Source organism: Ascaphus truei (assembly GCF_040206685.1).
Source record: "Ascaphus truei isolate aAscTru1 chromosome 2 unlocalized genomic scaffold, aAscTru1.hap1 SUPER_2_unloc_6, whole genome shotgun sequence".
NCBI lineage: Eukaryota > Metazoa > Chordata > Amphibia > Anura > Ascaphidae > Ascaphus > Ascaphus truei.
The window spans coordinates 452,501-473,229 of NW_027453820.1; the positions used below are offsets into that span (position 1 = coordinate 452,501).

At 46.9% G+C, this 20,729-nt stretch overlaps 1 protein-coding gene and 1 pseudogene across 1 annotated transcript in view; one reads left to right on the forward strand and one right to left on the reverse strand.

Moving 5' to 3' along the window:
• LOC142473295 (uncharacterized) overlaps window positions 1–20,729 on the reverse strand; it is a 232,227-nt gene that overhangs the window by 74,019 nt on the left and 137,479 nt on the right. The window lies entirely within an intron of this gene.
• Window positions 2,668–20,729, forward strand: part of LOC142473296 (uncharacterized) — a 54,078-nt pseudogene continuing 36,016 nt past the window's right edge.

The following is a 20,729-nucleotide window of genomic DNA, read 5'->3' on the forward strand; positions in this document are numbered from 1 at the left end:
CTGAGTAAGGCCGTGCGTATAGTGCCAGCGATGCCGCCCAAAAACAAACACATTGCCGCCGCCGCGTGCGCTTATAGTAAGCGCGAGAGCGGCAATGCGACGGAGCGGACTTTGGAAGCCGGGAATATTTGATTTTCAAGGGCTGTCACCTCATGTGACAGCCCCTGAACAAATCAAATGTCCGGGAGTCTGCGATGCTGCCGCAAAGCGAAATATAACTTTCGCTAGCGGGGATGGGTGACGTCGCCGGTCGCGGGCACTATACGCGCGGCCTAAGCAAGCACAGCATTGTAAAACACTGTACTGTACAGTATTGTACTGTACTGTTTTCACCAAAGTCACAAAAAATAAGTCCCAAAAATATATCAGTCAGTCAAATAATGCACCTCACCTTCATGCCCTTTCAGTAAAAATACTGTACAGTAGAAGATATACCTCTCCTTCATCCTTCCTACATATTTTTAAAATAATTTTCCATTCATCCATGTTGTATCTGTCAGCACATAAGAAAAATCAGCTGACATTAAAGATTTTATTTCAATAAAGCCTACTTTTTATTTTGGTTACAAATGCGTTATTACATCAGTTATGCACATATATGATGTTTGCAGTATAGTACATGCATTGTAAAGTGGAAAAAAGGTAGTGCTTCACTTTAAGTACATTTTCACTTTACATACATGCTCCGGTCTCATTGCGTACAGTATGTTAAAGCGGGGTATGCCTGTATATATATATATGTATATATATATATATATGTGTAGAGGTATCAGTACCGTGTTAGCCGAGCTTCAATATTCAAAAAATAAATAGATGATACTATAATATATATATATATATATATATATATATATATATATATATATATATATATATATATATATATATATATATATATATATATATAGGCAATACGATACCGCACGTACACAAATATCAGAGGCAGCACTCCAAATGAATATCAAAAATCCTGTATTATTCAACAAAACTAAGAACACATATAAATACCCCCAGAAACCCAAAAATCAACAGGTGCAGCATATAAATTGATTAAAACAAAAATCACATCCATAATGTTAAACCCCTGTGTCCTGTCAGTGTATCAATTTATATGCTGCACCTGTTGATTTTGGGGTTTCTGGGGGTATTTATATGTGTTCTTAGTTCACTCTGTTAATCATCACCTTGACGTGCGGTATCGTATTGCCTATTTATTTGTACAGGATTTGCATCCAATTTTTCTATTCAGACGGAGTGCCTGTGGTTCTTTATTACCTGAGATATAGATATATATATAGATATAGATATACACACATATATATACACACACTTTCCCGGCGGGTCCACCCACCACTCCGGCAACACCCGGTAGCCTCCCCCGCAGCTGCAACGGAGGTAAGAGGGACCAGGGGGTGAACCCGATTACACACTCTATATTATACTGTGTTTCTGTATTTTTCCCACACCTGATTAAGGATCCTGAGAGGTTATAAAGTTTAACATTTCAACTACTTGTTAGTCCAATAAAAGGCATCATATCCCTCCTCCCCCGTTACTACAAGCAATGTTTCATGGATTCCTACAGCTAATAGTACTGTATCACCGGATCTTGTACCTTTCTGTTATCTCTGTATAGTTGCACCATTTCGAAAATGAGGGGTTAACCCCTTGTATGCTACAGACGTGAGGCTACCACATGCTTGGGTTTCTATATGGCGGCGCATACACAGAGACGCAGACATAGCACCCACCTCTATGCCTGGGGTCACCCTAATCTCCCTCAGCTGTAATTCTGCACTGCAGATTGGGGGAGGGAAGAGGGCTCTGTGTCTCACTTCTACATCTCCAGCTCTGCAGATTGGGGGAGGGAAGAGGGCTCTGTGTCTCACTTCTACATCTCCAGCTCTGCACAGATTCCCCCCCCCCCCCCCCCCCTCCAGTGTCCCAGACACATTATTTAAAACTGGGACATGAGAGAATGCAGCAGATATTTGGAACATCAGAACATACTGTCAGACCAGGACTGTCCCCGGGCAAACGGGTCAGCCTCACACAGAGAAGCTATAGCCCATAACACACACAGGATGCTGGCCCCTGTGGTAATGAAGGAGTTAAACTCCAACCAATACTCCCTCAATCTAATTACTTTCTAACTCTATTTAATAACTTTCCCAATCTTATCCTCACTGATTCCTAATGTTAATTCCCAATGTAAAATAACCCCCATTATCTCCCAGTCCCTGTGATACCAGGAGGAGTAACCCCTCCAGTGCCAGAGGCTCCCCCTCACTATCAGAGGCTCAGCCTCTCAGGCTCCTGTGTGTAAGGAAGCTCAGAGCAGCACTGGGATAATGTGCACAGGTCACACAAGGGAGGGGAAGGGAGGAGGAGGAAAGCACTTACCCAATAACACAGGCTGAAGATCTCTGTGCAGCAGGGGGTGGGCAATGTGAGGGGGACACAGGAAAAGGGACTTAGAGGCTGCAGAGCCTATTCCTCAGTGTCTGTGCCGTGTGTGTAGTGACGTCTGGTGATTTACTCTGTGTGCTGTGTCTGGGTAGAGGCGCTCTGGCCCCTCCTCTTCCCTCTCTATGGTCCCGCTGCTGCAGCCGGATGTCCTGGTGTGTGAGGTTTGATTCCGGCAGGAAACACTGACCCTGAGCACAGACTGTCCCACATCCTGAGGGGGGAATCCAGGCCACTCCCACAGGGAAGGACTGAGAGATCACAGGGGCTCCCCCCACCCTCCATAGGAAGTACACACACAGTGAGGGGGGGATAAAGTGCACATCTCAGGCACTGAGGGGGGGGGGGGACACTGAGGAATAGGCTCTGAAGCCTCTAAGTCCCTTTTCCTGTGCCCCCCTCACGTTGCCCACCCCCTGCTGCACAGAGATCTTCAGCCTGTGTTATTGGGTAAGTGCTTTCCTCCTCCTCCTTTCCCCTCCCTTGTGTGACCTGTATATTGGTGGCTATATGGCTCTTAATAACATTTGCTGCAACAATTTTCAGCCAACCACTTCAATGATGTCACTGTTTACATGCTATATCTATCAAAATAATGAAACAGGAGGCGCATGCGCGACGGCAAGGAGCATGGCTGCGTGAGATAAGTGCTCCGTGCCTCGCTAAAATACATTGATAGCAAAAACCTGACAAAACCATTCCTTCAACGGAGCATTTTACTAGCAAAGCCCCGCACTATCCCGCAATGTCAAGGAAAACACCCAAAATAACCAAAAAAAAGGGGCTACCGGAGTATTTCGACCGAGCCGGATCGCGCGCTGCAGCGGGAGAAATGGCGCCACATTCGAATGCCGGTTCAGAGACGGAGCCGGACGGGGAGGGAGAGGAGAGAGACAACCCGGTATTGCGCCCGTTAAGACAGAGCAACCTGGATAAACTCTACAATAACCTAAAAGTGTTGCTGCAAGCGGAGCTGAAAGACCTAAAGAAAGAGGTTACTGGGCTGGGGGAAAGGACAAGCGTCCTCGAAAATAAAGTGGATCAATCAATCAAAGCCATAAAAAGGCAGGATCGCAAATATAACAGCCTTCAAGAACAATTAAATGAGCTGAGGGACCGCCAAGAGGACGCAGAAAATAGGGACAGGCGGAATAACCTCCGAATTAGGGGGGTCCCTGAAACAGTCCTAGACAGTGAAGATTTTGCCCTGAAATGGTTGAAATCTCTGCTCCCTGACACCCCAAAAGAATTCTTAGTCCTGGACAGGTGCCATAGAGCCCTGCGATCCAAGCCTCTAATGCACGAGCAACCACGGGACATTGTGCTCAGAATGCACTACTACCGCTCAAAAGAAGCGGTACTCCACAAAACGAGACCCCTGCCAGTAGTGGAGTATGAGGGCGTACGTATGTCCATTTTTCAGGATTTATCCCCAGAGACTCTAGCTCGCCGAAGGGCCCTGTTACCCATCACCAAGACCTTGAGAGATAAAGGGGTAAGGTACCGTTGGACCTTCCCCTTTGGCCTGCAAGTAACACGAGGCGGCAAAACTACCACCCTTCGGGGACTGGAAGAAGGGCCGGCTTTCCTCCATAAGCTGGGCCTAGGTGAAGCCCCGGCAGCGGAAGACCCAAACATCGCCCTCCCAGAACCTATCTGGGAACAGCGGGCGAGATCCCCCAGGGAGCAAAGGGGCGCAGCACCAACCTAAAGGGCTCAGTCGAACACTAAAAATAAAAGAGTTCAATGTTCAATGGTTAAAAAGTTCCGTTACTAAAGTTACCTGAGGGCTGGTCCCCGGCCGCGGGGAAGCTGTCACCAAATAAAGAGACTCGCCCCCGAATGAATGAAAGAGGGAAGAACCCCGACATCCCAGCTTCAAGGATCCGGTGATTAAACAACCTGTAATAAAACGGAGTTCCTGTGGAGAAAATCTGAGGCCTACCTTCCAGATGATGGCGTCCCCTGAGACAAGATGGCGATGCAGCAGTAGAAGGCGGGAATCCACGGTGAGCCGCAGGAGCAGGAAGGGAGTGGTGAGCGGGAAGCTGGACCAAGCGCACGCACCTCCGATCTGGTGAGAGACGTCTTCCAAAATGGCCGCCCCCGGATACGCGTCACAGCTGTGCCCCGAAAGGAGCGGCGCCATCTTGGAGGTGGCGGGGGGCTAGATCCCACCGGCGCGGCCGGATGACGTCGCCGGAACAAATAAAGACAGCTATAGCCCCATCAAGGCATCCAGAGGGCGCCGGTCGACAGGCGCAGGCGCAAACTAGCCACCCAAACAGCCAGACGCGGGTTCTTTGAATCCTGAAACTTAAAAGGAACAGAAAGGATACGGGAGGAAATTCAGTTTAGCGAAGGCACGGCAGAATCACTAAAGAAGACAGGGGAAAGGCAGTGTTAGCAAGAGAGGTAGGAAAAACGGACAAAAAGCAAGTAGTTGAGAGGGAACAGGTAGAAGTGGAGATATAGAAGGAGACAAATTTATAAGGAAGAGTAAGGCTGTAGACATGAATCTAAAATGTGAAGGGGATGTAGCAAGTAGAAGGGAAGGGATAGAGGAGAGAATAAGGAAGAGAGCAAGTAGAGAGCTAGAATGAAAGATGAATAAAGCAGGAGAAGGGAGAGAACCAGAAAGCCTTAGAACTGTGTAAACTAGATAGTGGGAGTGGTGACTGGAAGTAGAGGGTAGGGGGATGTGAAGTAGGAAACGGTAGGTTAATGGGTAAAAGAGGAAGAAACGGGTTAGTAGGTTAAAGATGACAGACTGAGCGGAAAAGGAGAAGGGCTGTAAGGAGCAAGGGGGCACAAGGTTTTATTGATACTCTACAAAGAGGAAAAAAGCCGAGACAGACTCAGGTTTTGCATATTAGTCGTTAGGTTTATTAATTCAAGTTCAGGAAGAGCGAGGCAGGAGAGGGTGTGATAGTCCTGCTCCAAGTCTCCGCATGGGCCTCGCACCAGGTTTGAGGGAGGTAGATCTCCTGAGCCCTGGTGAGGTCCTGTGGGCCTGGACGCGAGGGATGGGTGATCTTCATCCCACGTCTCCTCCGGACGGTCGGAGAGGAGTCCAGTTTCCCACAGGCAGTGATCTCGTCGAGGAGGCGACGTCGCCGACACGACGAGAATTCTTCTGTTATCTGTCTTGTTTAGTGTTTGTTGTGTCCCCCCAGGTGTCCCCTCTTGTGCGCCCCCCCTTGTGTATTCCTACAGATGGTGAAGTGAGGTATTGCAGTTCGAGGAAAAGAGGAGGTCGGGATGCTGGTCCGGAGGCGTCACTCGAAGCCAGACATCGGCAACAAAGTCATCTCATATTCTTAAATGAGTAAGGAACTTAGGCTATTATCACACAACACCAAGGGATTGAACAGCCCAGCTAAGCGCAGAATAGCCTTCCGAGATTATATGCGTAAAGGGGCAGAAATTCTGTTTCTACAAGAAACGCACTTCTCTCAAGACAACTACCCCAAATTTCTAGATAGGGACTACCCGACATACTTTTTGTCATCCACGAGAGTAAAAAAAAAAGGGGTGGCCATACTAATCCACAGAGGAATTTCATTCGTACCCGATAAGACTTTCAAAGATAAAGAAGGTAGATTTCTCATAGTCAGAGGTGCAATCCAAGGGTTCCCAATTACTTTAGCAACAATATATGCCCCTAATGAGACAGCCCCAGGTTTTTTCTCTACCTTCTTCGAGAAGCTCAACAAAGTGGCCAGAGGTAACATCATTGTCGGTGGAGACCTAAATAGGGCACTACGGGAGGACCTTGACAGATGCTCATCCACTAACATTACACACAGACCCGACATACTAACAATTAAAAAAGGACTACGTGACTGCCAACTACTCGACATCTGGAGGGAACAACATCAGAGACTGAGAGAATACACCTTCTACTCCCACCCACATGACTCATACAGCAGGATAGATTACTTCCTTGTATCCAACAGAATGGTTCCTGGGGTCTCTCACACTGAGATCCATGATATTTCATGGTCAGACCATGCATCTATAGAGCTGCGGTGCACAGTAATCCCACTAGACAGACCTAGAGCGAACTGGAAACTAAACGAAATCCTACTGAAAATCCCAGCCCTACAGAGGGAAATTGGGGAAAAAATCACACAATACTTTGAGGAGAATGAGGGGAGTGTGGCTACACACTCCACACTGTGGGAGGCCCATAAGGCTACCCTCAGGGGGATCATTATGAATCTGGCCGCTAAACGAAAAAGAGAACGGGAGGGGAAAATGTTGAAGTTAGAGGAACAGCTAGCGGAACTTTCCTCTCTCCACAAAAAAAATAAGAATGCCCACACGTTGACCCAAATTCTAGCTACTAAAACTAGTCTTAACCTTCTCCTCTCCGCCCAGGCTGAGAAGGAATTGGCCTGGTCTAAACGGAAATTTTACGCAAAAGCTAACAAGCCTGACACACTACTTGCCAACAAGCTAAAAAAACAAGCTTCCAAAATATCACATTCACGCAATTCGAAAGCAAAATGGGGACCTTACCTCCATCCCAGCGAACATAGCAGGGGAATTCAAAAAATATTATGAAATATTATACAACGGAGATAAGGTAACCCATAATCCAAAAACAAAGTAGGATTTACGGACCTTCTTAAAAGAGGCACATTTACCCATTTTGAAGAGATGCGAAAGGGAGGCACTCCAGTCGGACTTCACGATGGAGGAACTCTCTGGGGTTATCAAAGCACTAAAACCGGCTAAAGCCCCAGGGCCAGATGGCTTTTCGAATTTATATTACAAGAAATATTTAAAAATACTAGCCCCCCATATGTTAAAGCTATACAATGAAATCTTAGCAGGGGCCTCATTCCCAGCACAAATGCTCCAAGCCTCAATATCGGTGATCCATAAACCCGGTAAGGACCCGGCAGACTGCAAGAGCTACCGGCCCATTTCACTGATTAACTCGGACCTTAAAATATACTCGAAACTCATAGCCAACAGGGTGGGTAGCTTCCTTCCCGGGTTGATACACACGGATCAAGTAGGATTTATCGGAGGTAGACAAGCGGCAGATAACACCAGGAGAATTATAGATTTGATCTGGCCCAAAAAGAAAAAATACAATCCATGGTGTTAAGTCTGGACGCTGAGAAAGCCTTCGATAGAATAGACTGGCCCTACCTTTTGGAAACGTTGAGAGCATTTGGCTTTGAGGGACGCCTCCTGCAGGCCATCCTGGCGTTGTATAAAAATCCAACAGCAAGAGCGAGATATCAAGGCTTCCCCTCAGAACAGTTTGAAATCAAAAGCGGAACACGTCAAGGATGCCCGCTGTCGCCGTTACTGTTCGCCTTATGTATAGAGCCTCTGGCGGCACACATTAGACTTAACCCAGATATCTCTGGTATCCCAGTGGGAGACCAAATGCACAAAGCCGCGCTTTATGCGGACGATGTCATTCTCACAATAACCAAACCTCTCACATCTCTCCCAAATATATTCAACATACTGGGCAAATTTAACCAAATCTCGGGATTCAAGATCAATCAGTCTAAATCGGAAGCCCTCAATATTAATTTACCAAAAGAAGCCGAAAAACTGATTGACCTCAATTTTCAGTTTAAATGGCAACCCTCTGCGATCAAATATTTAGGGGTGTATCTCACAAGGGATTATAAAACTTTGTATAAAGCAAATTTCCTCAAGATCATAAAGACACTGGGAGAGGATCTCCGAACCTGGATGAAGGGGAACATCTCTTGGATTGGGAGGATACATAGCGTGAAAATGAATCTCCTCCCAAAGATGCTATATCTCTTCCAGAGTCTCCCTATCCCATTGGTACAGGCGGACATCCTCTCCCTCCAGTCAAAAATTATGAAATTTATTTGGAATGGGAAAAACCCACGAATTACTAAAGGGATTTTAAAACGTCCCACGCTACGTGGAGGGTTAGCGGTGCCTTGCTTGCAGGCCTACTACAAAGCAGCCCAATTAGGGCAGATTTTCCAATGGCACATAGACCCAAGCCTTCGGAGATGGGTTGAGTTGGAAAAGAAATGTTGTGCACCAATTGAAATCCGAAATTTAATCTGGCTACCCAGAGAAGGGGTACGCAAGATGCACAACCCGCTACAGACCATGGTCAATTCGTTAAAAGTCTGGGAGGCCACGAAGCTTAAATGTAATCTGACAACCAAAGCGTCAGTAATGACACCAATAGTGGGCAACCCAGATTTCGCTCCGGGCCTGAATAGCAAAAATTTCTTAATCTGGACTCAGAAGGGATTCTCCCGCCTAAAAGATCTGGAGGGCAAAAGGACCATACAATCATTTGAGCAAATTAAATCCTCTAAGAATATCCCAAACAGCGAATTTTTTAGGTACCTCCAGATCAGGGATTTCTACAACAAAACGCCAATACGACCGGCACGAACAAATTTTGAGCAGCTGTGTTCTAGAGATACGGACACTAGGGGACTCACGTCTAGAATGTACAGGGAAGTGATCTGCCAGAAGTAACCCAATGACAATAGACTGAGTTACATGAGACATTGGGAAATAGACCTAGGAGAGACTTTAGAGGACGATGACTGGGACAGAATTATCCAGGCGGCGGCAAAAGGCTCAATCTGCACCACATTAAAGGAGAACGCATATAAAGTCCTAATGAGGTGGTACTACACTCCGACGCGCTTAGCGAAATTTGTAAAGGGCTACTCTCCTCTCTGCCCTAAACAGTGTGGGGAGGCAGCAGATCTCCGACATATGCTGTGGTCTTGCACTAAGGTGGCCCCTATTTGGGAACAAATCAGAGATTGGATTCAGCGGATTCTCGATTTGGAGATCCCCCTTGACCCGTGGCTGTTCCTGCTGGGCAGACGGATCAAGGGTCTTTCAAATGCGTCACATAAATTGATTGCGCATTTTGCCACTGCCACGAGGTGTGAGATCGCAGCATTATGGAAACAGCAGGAGGTACCAATTATCCCTAAGATCAAAAATAGAATTTGGTATGTCTGCCGGATGGAACAATTAACGAGTTTAGTTAATGACACCGGCACAAATTTCCTAAAAGTCTGGGATCCATGGTTGACCCAGGCAGACATCCCAGGAGTGGATGCCGCCTCAATCCTGCACTAATTAAACTAGGTGCGTTCTCCTTTATGGGCAGACAAGACAACACGACTTAGAGACGCACAGCTAGCAGACCTTTCGGTAGTCATAGAATTGGGAAAAACAATGATCAGGAGGAATCCTCAGAAGGACCTGTCCCGACTCAATCTCTCAGCAAGGGCCGACAATACTGAAAAGGAGATACAGTATCTACACCCCTACTCCGGAGCCCGGCTACCCACTATCTCCCCCCTCCCCTCCCCCACCCCTATCCTCTCACCCTGTCCCCTTGTCATGTTCGTCTGGTCCTGTCTGTAAACCGTTAAGTCTGTTCGTCTCCTAGGCGTTACTATATATGTTTGACAAATCTGGAAATGTAATAATGGGCTGTGGTACATTGGCTGTATCTGTACTTTCCAATAAAAAAATTTGAAGTTAAAAATAATGAAACAGAAAATGTGCCTGAAGATTTGGATTTCTAGGTTTTTTACGGACGACTTACAATATTACAATATTAATGATTAAAAAATGTATTGTATTATGTTTTAGCAGAAATGTTCCCTTTTTTAACATTGGTAGTTTTACTGACATTTATTGTTTATATCTATTTTCATCTAGCATTGCATCGCTAAATGGTGAAATTTGCCCATAGTGGGCGCGAAACATGTGGGAGGAGGAGTTTTGTCATTTTATGTAGTTTTCATTAAAGACTTTTTTAACCTTCATATTTTGTGAGTTTCCCAACTTCTTTTCACAGCAAGCGATAGTCTCCACTCGATCATTTTTTGTTTCTGTTGCTGCCTGGATCGGAGGGCACCACCGGTTTCACCATTGTTGCGGGAGGAATGGATTAGTGGTGACACCTTGTGTGCGTGCGGCTCTACACCACTTCTTTTGGAAGGAGACGGGGAAAGGTGAAGCTTCTCAGGAGGTCACACAGCCCGGTGGGAATCCAACCTCTCTGTAAGTACCCCGCTTCTTATATCTTGCTTATCCCCTTGGTTTTTCTCCCCTCTCCCTGCATCTATACTTATATGTACCGGACATTGCTATTATCAATTTAAAAAAATGTTATTTGATTTCACTTACCTTTTTGCTTCTGGAGCTGATATTTGTTTTTTTTTTTGCTCTGTGATCATTTATTATTGGGCTACTTTTGGGCTATTTCCGTGATGTTATTGGCGGTATTTTTGGGAACTATCTCGCAACCCTGGTCTGTGCAGAGCAGGAGCTGGAGATGTAGAAGTGAGAGACAGAGCCCTCTTCCCTCCCCCAATCTGCAGTGCAGAAGTATAGCTGAGGGAGAGCAGGGTGACCCCAGGCACAGAGGTGGGTGCAGTGTCTGGGTCTCTGTGTATGCGCCGCCATACAGAAACCCAAACATGTGGTGCCTCACGTCTGTAGCATACAAGGGGTTAACCCCTCATTTTCTAAATGGTGCAAATATACTAAGATCACAGAAAGCAGTGTACACACCTGCACTTATTAATATACACACACACAACCAGCAGAGTACATACACAGCTATATACCGTACATGCATGTAAACTGGCTCATGTACATACATCTATAAATATGCAAACATGCACCCGCTAATATGTACAGTACATGTGATTTGCTATAAAGGTGTGCTTGTAAAAGAAAGTGTATGTATATGTATGTGACAGTGAAGGGGTTAACCAGGCTTATAATAAAGGTCAAGCCCACTTGGTTAACCCTGACCCGTGTGTTAGGGTCTTAGTGTCAGCTCTGGGACCCAGATGTCGAGAATGTATTACTGCAACTGTATACTGATTTTGGCAACATTAAAGAATTATGTGACTTTTGCCTTTACTGGGATCGGGAGGTTTCTAGGCTGTAAGTTTCAGGGTGGGTTTGGGTGAGAAAGTCTTTGCAGAATGCGTCTGTCACGATAGCTTATGACAGGCTATAATTTACACCAAATAACTGGGTTTGAACTGAACGAGGCTTAGATATAATAAAGTATATTTATTCCTTTGGATAGGTGAACACACAATATAGTACAGTAACAAAACAAGATATAACACTTACTTTGGGGGATGGGGAATGAGAAGTATTTTGCACAGCATTTCTCCAGCAATCAAGATGGTATAGAAGACAATGGATATCTGGGTTACCACAAGTTATATACCTTTTGTAACCCTATCCTTAACCTTAAGTACAGGTGATTGGTTTGCAATTATCTCCAGCCACTCTCTAACGTGGGAACACATTTTGATACATGTCCCCCTGCTAGTTGGCACAGGCGCATTAGAACTCTGGGGTCTCATTTCTGCAGGCCCACATTTGCATCAGGAATGCCAGCAAGTCTACTAAACGTAATTCCTGGCAGGATACCCTTTGTTGTAAGGTGTGAAGTGGGACACTTAAAGCCTGCTCTGGTTTGAGTCCTCTCCGCCCTCCTGTAAACAGTGTAGGTGACAAAATCCTTTGAACAATACTTAAGTCCTAGACATTGGGTCGCCTCTCGGACCATATGCTGCCCTGGTATGCAAAGGAATTTCCTCTGGGTTCTGTCCATACTTTGGGACACAGTATTAGAGATAAAACACAAACATATTAAAATATCCGGTTCCGTTGGGTCTAGCGGGTCCAAACTTCCCAGTTCTCAATGCCGGTACTGGGACACCCTCTAGTCCAATTTGCGACTTGCTACGACCTTCGGAACCGGTGTTACACAAATACACTTTAAACCGTTTCTTATTTTAATACAAAAAACTCAGCTGTAAATGAAATCACGGTTTTTCACTAAATCCCCATTGAAAACGACGGGCTTCGCCACCATAGACTTTCACAGGCAAACCGCCGCCGCTGGCGGCTATGGGAATCCGCCGCCATAGACTTTCAACGGGGCAACGCTGCCGTTGAAGTCAATGGGGTTTTTCCGCCATAGCCGGTCAATGGAAATTGGCCGCCATTGAAGTCTATGGGAAAAGTCCCGAACTTTCAAGGGGGTCCATACTCCGTTGGGTTGGTCCAAGAGGGTCAAGGATGGTTCTGCAGCGATGCCGGAGCAGTGACTACAGGTACCCCAAACCCTGGCCCTCGGGACCCTCCGGAACCGGAGGTATGGATTCCTAAATTTCAGCTTTTTACACTTAGCCGTTTTCTTGAGCTGTTTCTGCCGCCGCCATTGGAACCTATGGCGCGACCCGCTCTTCTCGGTTCGACCCTTATCGGGGGTCCAGGATTCTGGGACCCAGTTGTGGTCGAGTGAGGGGAGGCCTAGGGACTAGGGGCAAAAAAGAATTTTATTTGTATGTGCTCTAGAACTGTTTATTCCCACGCCACTTGTCGTTAAACTTGGCTAATAAGTGATCAAAGCTCTCTTTTAGAAAAAGTATCCGTTTTGCGGTTTGGACGGCAGCCAACTCGTTCCTGGAAAGCTCCTTCGAGGAATCTCCATTGAAGTCAATGGGCCCATTGACTTACAATGGGAAACCGCCGCTCCTCCTCTCGGACGCCATCTGCTGGTCTTCACAGGAAACAGGACCAAAACAGCAAGATTCGCCATTAGAATGCATTTCATGTTATAACAAGGGTTAAATCACATTTCTGGACCTCAGCCCAGTTAACCCCTTGTCTCCCTGGTGAGGTCAGGGGATGGCCAAATGGGGTGCAACCCCTTTAATCCCGGGCCACCCCCTTTCTCCCTCTACAGTGTCCATGTAGTGGGGTTCCGGGTTATGGAATACCCCAAGAGTTGTATCCAGAGATTGAGTGATATCCTCGGATATAGCTAAGCGCATTACTCCGCCAACCTCGTACCCTGAAAATACTCTTACGACACCACCAGAGTTCCTGCTGCAGCATCTTCCAGACAAGGTGAAGGGGTTAAAATATATCTGCAGGTATCCACGGAGTCCTTAGTATAGCAAGGGGCTCCCCAGTTAGCAGAGGAACCCACATCCATGCCCAGGTATCCTGAGCCTAGAGTAGGGGTTCAGGAAGGTGCTCATGCTAAGGTTATGAAGCTGAGCAGATTTGCAGTGTTTTAAAAGGTTAAAGCATTTTTCTAATGTGTGCCAAGAATGAGGCTAGTGAATGTAGGGAATATTTACACTCGCTCCATTCCTGACACCAGAATAAGAACTCAACTTTTAGCACGCAGAAGCCAGGCCACCTCATTTTATTAAACGGGAATAGTTTAATACGTATAGATATTGCTGATCCGTATATGAGCTGAGGGCTTTCTAAGTCATGGATTCCGGAAGGCACAGCTGGCTACCAGGCTTGGCGCCGCTGTGTCTGTCCAAGGGCCATACTTGAAAAGGCACAGAGGTGCCTAGGTGTTAGGCCAGATGGGGCCCTGCCATTATAATGGACCACCCACATCCTGGACTGACACAAGGCAACCTCACTCCCTTTGCCCAAGACCCAGACTCAGTATAGCCTTGCAACGTGGGGGGCGATGGGTCAGAGAGGGATATTTCACCTGCCCCTGGAAAAGACTCGGGTGTGGGAAACCCTGTCTGTCTCAGATTTGGTTGCTCTGGAATTTGCTAAGATTTTTTGATTGGGCTGCAGGGTTTCTGGGAATGAATACCAGAGGTTTTAAAAACTCTGACACAGCTGAGATGTGTCAGTTTTCCAAGTTTCTAAGCAAATTCCAAGCGCCACACCAACAGCGGTGAAGTAACAGATGTCCAGGGCTTTTTGTGAGTAACTACCGGTCAGTGGAAAGTGCTCTAAAAAGGTGAACTGAAGGAATTTTGTTCCAGAAACGGATTTATTCGTTAGCCCCATCCACAGTAAGTGTGTTAATCTTGAATTGTGTAACATTGTGTGTTCGTCTTATATAAGAAAAAGGTGAGGGGTACAGTTAACTGTACTCCAAAGAAAATTCACTTAAATGCACACTACCTATATTTAAAATGTAACCTTTAATGTCATATACTTAAAACATATATTACCAAAGAAAATGTGTGATAACTATTAAAAATAAATTAAATAAAGTCACTCGTGCTGCCAAGACGCGTGATGATGTTGTCAGCCCCCGTTATGGGGCTGTTTTAATACAGTGTCTGTCAGCCATTCATTCTAGCTTAGCCCTATATATAAAAATTAGTGTAGCAGCTCGGTAATGATTTCTGGGGTATATTGGGATTGAACACTTGTATGTACCATCTATTCTAAGCTATATGGTATACCATCCCTGCTGCTACTATATTTCCTAGCATATCGTACTAGCTAGTGAAGTGGTGGGCTTATTTGCTCACCCTGGCTGTGTGCACCTTTTGTAGCCTCTAATACTCCAGTCTCAATGGTACATTGGAGTATCTACACATGAGAGGCTTTCTTGGCAGCACGAGTGACTTTATTTAATTTATTTTTAATAGTTATCACACATTTTCTTTGGTAATATATGTTTTAAGTATATGACATTAAAGGTTACATTTTAAATATACTGCTCCGACACAGCTTATTCTAACAAAAGCCGCACGGCAGGATGCGTGCTGGCAGCGTGGAGACGCGGCCCGTCCGCGCGTCACTGTGACGTCACAGTCACGTGCGCGCCTGGCTTCCCCGACTCCCCTGAAGGTTTGAAGTGAGGTAAGCGGGGGTGCGGGGAAGCAGAGGGGCACAGCAGTTACAGCTAGGGGGTCGGGAAGGGGCATAAAAATGCGAGCGCATTGGAGGGGGGGCACGGAGGGGATGCAGCTGGCGCGCTGTCTATTCTCAGCGCCAGCCAGAGTAAGCCCCGGTCAACCGGCGGCTTTTTTTAGAATAAGCTTTGTCGGAGCAGTAGGTAGTGTGCATTTAAGTGAATTTTCTTTGGAGTACAGTTAACTGTACCCCTCACCTTTTTCTGATTCACTTTAGTTCACAGTTGCACCTACTTTAATATATTATCAATTAAAATGTATTTGTTTCATTACACAATTAGTATGGTTTAGTTGATCACTCCCCAATACCTTTCTTTTTGCTCTTCGTCTTATATAAGAAATAAATTACCATATTTACCATATTATTTATATATCTGTCTTCATGTGGGGGTAGATATGTAGGAAAAGGAATGAGCACTGCGGATATAGAAACCAGGCTGGCAGCAGGTAAAAAATATATTTAAGAGGCGCATGCGCGATGGCAGAGAGTATGGATGTATGATTCCAGTGCTCCATGCCCCGCTCATAATATAAAGAAATAAAATACCTTTACTCCATACTGAACTGCTAGAATTTAACTACTATAACTCTACCAAACTACCAGGATGTCAAAACGGGCAGCCAAACCGCCGAAATCAAAGGGGCTCCCGCTATATTTTAACAGCACAAGGAGCAGCGCGGCGGAGGCCATAATGGCGCCGAATTCAAATCAGGGCTCTGATTCGGAACGGGAGGGAGAGAAGGAGGACGGCGAGAACGCTGAAGACAGGCCAGTTAGGCTTGGCGATTTCAATCGTTTATATACCGACCTCAAAACCCTCTTGCAAGCAGAAATTAAAGAGCAGGGGAGGGAAATCAGTAGCCTGGGAGAGCGCACAGGTCGAGTTGAGACCCAACTGGACATTGTTACCACCGCAACCAAACGCAATGCAAAAAAAACAACAGAGATGCAGATCCAAATTAATGACCTGAAAGAGAAGCAGGAAGACGCAGAAAATCGGGAGCGTCGCAATAATATAAGGATACGGGGGGTCCCTGAAGAAGTGGGGGATTGCGAGGAATTCGTCCTGAGATGGATGGGGGAATTGCTGCCGGATACCCCAAGGGAAAGATTGGAGATGGATCGCTGCCATAGAGCCCTGAGAACGAGGCCGACACAGTCAGATCAACCGCGGGATATCATAGCGCGGCTGCACTTTTACAAGACCAGGGAGGCCATCCTCCAAAAGACCCGCGCTACCCCTACAATAGAATTCGAAGGAGCAAAATTGCTCATCTTCCAGGACTTATCCCCCCTAACCTTGCTGCGTCGCAGGGCCCTGCTCCCAATCACAAAAGTGCTGAGGGACAACAACGTCCGATACCGTTGGACTTTCCCTTTTGGATTGTCCACCAGCAAAAATGGACGGGCCTTTCACATGAAGGAGATTGGGGAGGGAGAGGTGTTCCTCCAGAAATTAGGCCTCAAGGGGACCCCGCCAGCGCCGGTGGAAGAAGAGGAGATCCCGGGCCCCAGCTGGGCAACAGCGGGACAAGCGCCCCGGTCTCCACGGAATAAAAGATGAGGTGCAACAAGGCAAAGTCTCTCTAAATAATCCTCAGTGTTTGGGTATTAAGTTTCCCAGTTATCAGTTTTAAGTTCCCTGTTATACCGCTACGGTCTTAAGCCCGCTTACATTACAGCAAGATCGAGCTTGATTTAAGGTTCCCGCTGGAGGGGCAAAAATCCTCGTTTTCCCACCTGTAAAAGACGCTGTACTCACCTGGACGAGGGAAACAGGAGGCCCAAAGATGGAGGCACCCACGAGGTGAGAGAAAAACCCAGCTTGGAACGCAGGAGCAGGAAACCACCATCAACCTGGAGGAGAGCGCGAACACAGCCGTCCTGGACGAACGACGCTCCCAAAATGGCGGCGGCCGGATGTCCGGGCGCCAGTAGAGGAAGTGCGCGGGCGGCCATCTTGGAGGAGGCAGAAAGACCCTAAGGACGTCAGGAGGTGGCGACGTGCGTCACGCGGGCGACCCGGCCTGGCGGGATTTTCAATTTTCGCCGGCCCCAAGCGCCGCAACTGCAGGGGCAGCAGCAGTTGCAAGCGACACACCGCCGGAGCGAAGAAGGCCCAGTGGACATACTCCGGGAGGGTATCCAAGGGTGGAAGGCCTAAGAGGGGGGGGAAAGGAGTCCCACACAGGGCTATAAGGGAGGGAAGTTAAGATCAGCGGCGGAAGGCAGGATAGAATAAGGGTAAAGTAGGTGCATCATATAAGAAGGCAGATATAGCCTGGGGGAGGCAGAGAGGGTGGAAGAGGTAAGTGAGTAAGTAAGCGGGGTGGGGCAAGAGGAAGGCAGAAGGGAAGTGATGGAAATAGGAAGGAGACAGATGGAAGAAGCAAGTGGAGTAGCAGAAGAGAGGAGGGACGGAAGGGAGGATGGTAAGAACAAGTGGTTATAACAGAGGGAAGAAGGGAGAGGAAGTATTTAGAGGGCAATAGCAAGTAAATGAGGCCGGGGTAGGTTATGAAAAGGATTAGAGGGGAAGGAGACACAGGGAAATGGAAAAGGTCAGAAGAGAGCTCGTCAGGGAAGGGAGTCCGAAGAGAAACTAGAAGGGAGAGATAGTACACCAAAGAACGTTCTCTAAGAGAGGTGGAAGATAAAGAGGCCACCCGTCCAGTTAGGGAAATAAAGGGCAAGGACGCAAGCGGTAGCACTTAATACTGGGGTTAGCGATAAACCCAGGAGTTATAAGTTATATAGGTATTGTGCAAGTTTTTGGTTTTGGAGCGGGGCGGGAGCTGAGGGATCTCAGCCTGCTCTGCGGTCCGCATGGGCCAGGGGCTGGGAAGGGGTTATCCCAGCAAAGTCCTTTGGGAGGGAGGGGGTTCACGAAGTGAGATATCATCGGAGAGGGCCCAGTGGCAGGTGCCCAGCCCCCAAAGGCAATGGAATCTGAGCCAAGGTGGCAGGGCCACAGCTCGGAGGACACTAATTGTTTTTTGTTCTATGTGTGTCTTTCCCCATGTTTCCCTATTGTTTCCCCCCAACCCACAGGACCCACCATACAAAGATCAGCGTGAGTGCTACAGGTCGGAGACGGCTCTTCCTCAGTCTCGGTTCCTGGCGAAACACACACCTCCACCGCCCCCTGCTGCAGGTCCAGTCCAAGTCAAGGATGAGTAACGATTTGATCTTTATTTCCCATAATGTCAAGGGATTCAACAACCCAATAAAGCGCAGAATTGCCTTCAGGGACTACGTTCGCAAAAAAGCGGATATAGTGTTTGTTCAGGAGACACACTTCTCCAAGTCGAATCACCCCAACTACCTGGACGGGCACTATAGGACAATGTTTATGTCCTCTGCGAAAGTTAAGAAAAGAGGAGTGGCAATACTAATCCACCGCAGAGTGCCCTTCCAGGTAGTTAAAACATATAAAGATTTGGATGGACGCTATGTTATCGTTACGGGCACAATTAACAACCAAGAGGTCACTTTGAGCTCAATCTATGCCCCCTGCGAACAGACACCGCAATTCTTCACATCATTTTTTGATAAACTACACAAGGTGGCAATAGGTTGTATATTCCTGGCAGGAGACATGAACCGCACCCTAGACCCAGACTTGGACAGATGCACGGGGACTAACTTACCACAGAAACAAGACGTACTAACTATACATCAAGGGCTCCGTGATTGCCAGTTAATTGACATTTGGAGGGAACATCACCCCTCGGAAAGGGCATACACTTTCTACTCACACCCCCATAACAGATACAGTAGGATAGATTACTTCCTGGTCTCTAACAAAGCGGTCTCCATGGTCTCCCATTCTGGGATCCATGATATTTCATGGTCGGACCACGCACCAATTGAGCTGCGATGTGCTCTGCGGCTGCTGGACAGACCGGGGGCGAACTGGAAATTAAACGAGCTGCTGTTAAAAAATCCAACATCGGAGCGGGCGATAGGAGATAAAATTAAGGAATATTTCGAAATCAATACAGGGAGTGTATCTTCCCACTCTACTCTTTGGGAGGCCCATAAGGCGACCATGAGGGGACTTCTAATGAATTTAGCAGCACAATCCAAAAGAGCTAAGGAGTCCCAGATAAAAGATTTGCGAGAGAGACTAGCACACCTTTCCGCACTTCATAGTCTCAATAAACAGGGCGCTACCCTAAAGGAACTCTCTGACATTAAAACTAGACTCAATTTGTTGCTAAACTCCAGAGCCGAGAGGGAGTTGGCATGGTCCAAGCGTAAGTTTTACGACAAAGCCAACAAGCCAGATACCTTACTTGCCAATAAATTACGTAACAAACTCCCTAATTATAGTATCTCCTCAATCCGCACCAAGGGGGGGGACCTCACCTCCGACCCTAGAAGAATTGTCGCGGAATTTAAAAATTTCTATGAAGTTCTCTATGACGGAGATAAGGTCAGCCACACACAGAAAATAGGAGAAAAAACCCAGAAGTTCCTAAAAGAGGCACGCCTTCCCAAATTGAGCAGGGCAGAAAGGGAGGCATTACAGGTCGACTTTACATTTGAAGAATTATCAGAGGTTATAAAGGCCCTTAAACCAGCCAAAGCTCCGGGACCAGATGGTTTTTCAAATTTATATTACAAAAAATTCCTTAAAATACTAGCGCCACAGCTTCTAAAATTATTTAACGAAATTCTAGCAGGAGGCTCCTTTCCATCCCAGATGCTCCAGGCCTCAATCTCCCTGATCCACAAGCCAGGTAAGGACCCGGTAGACTGTAAGAGCTATCGGCCCATATCCCTGATTAATTCCGATGTGAAAATATTTTTTAAACTCATAGCTAACAGGGTGGGCATTGTCCTGCCAGGGCTAATCCACCCGGATCAGGTGGGATTTATTGGAGGAAGGCAGGCGGCAGACAACACAAGACGGATCATAGATTTGATCGATCTGGCCAATAAAAAGAATATCCCGTCTATGCTGTTGAGTCTGGATGCTGAGAAGGCCTTCGATAGGATCGATTGGTCCTATCTGAGGGCAGTACTAGGAGCATTCGGTTTCGAGGGACGCCTCCTAGAAGCCATCTTAGCCCTGTATAAAGGCCCCACAGCTAGGGTGCGCCACCAGGGCTTCCCATCGGAGCAATTTAACATCTGTAGCGGGACGCGACAGGGGTGCCCCCTGTCCCCTCTGCTGTTTGCATTATGTATAGAACCCCTGGCGGCCCATATCCGCCTAAGCCCAGATATAACAGGGATAGACGTAGGGGACCAATCCCATAAAGTGGCATTATACGCTGATGATGTGATCCTGACCCTATCAAGGCCGCTCACTTCCCTGCCCAATGTCTTTGAGATTCTGGGTGCGTTCAGCCTCATCTCCGGGTTCAAAATTAACCAGACAAAATCTGAAGCCCTAAATATTAGCCTCCCACGTCCAATTGAGAAACTAATCGAACTAAATTTCAATTTTAAATGGCAGGCCTCCTCTATCAAATACCTAGGTATCCAAATTACTAAGACATACGACTCACTATACAAAGCAAACT